The sequence below is a fragment of the Rhagoletis zephyria genome, unplaced genomic scaffold (genome assembly GCF_001687245.7).
Source record: "Rhagoletis zephyria isolate East Lansing unplaced genomic scaffold, Rhagoletis_zephyria_1.1 Rzeph_scaffold_00169, whole genome shotgun sequence".
NCBI lineage: Eukaryota > Metazoa > Arthropoda > Insecta > Diptera > Tephritidae > Rhagoletis > Rhagoletis zephyria.
In genome coordinates this window covers 2,682-3,580 of record NW_016157253.1, presented here as the reverse complement: position 1 = coordinate 3,580, position 899 = coordinate 2,682, and positions in this window count along the sequence as shown.

The following is an 899-nucleotide window of genomic DNA, read 5'->3' as shown; positions in this document are numbered from 1 at the left end:
AAGAAGTCTAATCCAATGATGACTTCATCCATAATCGCCGCGACTATGAACTTGTGTAACACCGTCACATTCCCTATTGCGACTTTGCATGTTACCTCTCCTACAACTTGGGTGTCCTCACCAGTTGCTGTCCTCAACCTTGCTCCAGGTAATGGCCTTACCTCTTTAGTGACCAAATCAGATCGAATGATGGAATGTGATGCGCCCGTATCCACAGTTAGTACTCGCTCATGTCCGTCCACATATCCACCAACAGTAACGTTGCTCGCTTTTCTGCCAATTCGCGAGACTGAGATTATGGGGCATTCAATTGCGGGAGCCAGCGCGCGCCCCTTGCTGCTGGCTCGTTTTAGTTTAACGACTGATTGGAGTTGGTTTCGTCTCCTTCAGCCCTACGTTTGCGTCCTGCTGAATTGTTGTGACCACTGGAACTTGCGCTGCAATCGCGGGCGAAGTGGCCTGACTTTCCACATTTAAAACATTTGCCAGAACCATGCTTTTTCTCGCCCAGCAGTTGGATAATCTTCTTCAGCATTTCATTTGTCCGGTGTTTCCACTTCCACGCGATGTGCTTTGTAGGCTGGTCTACTTAGGAGCGCCGCCGTTTCACGCGTCTGAGCATACGAGACAGTTTCAGCAAATGTTGGCTTTGGATTTGCATACGTCTCGCGCTTGGTATACATGTCCCGCATTCCGTTGATGAACATCTGGATTTTTACCCTTTCAAGGTGCTCACCAGATGCGTCTCGAGTTGCCAAATGAGCCAGCTTTTCAATCTCAGAGGCGAATTCCTGTAAAGTCTCGTTGGATTTCTGGCAGCGATTCTCCAGCTCCATCTGGTAAATCTGTCTCCTGTGCTCGCTACCATAACGTCTTTCCACTGCACCCATTAACGCATC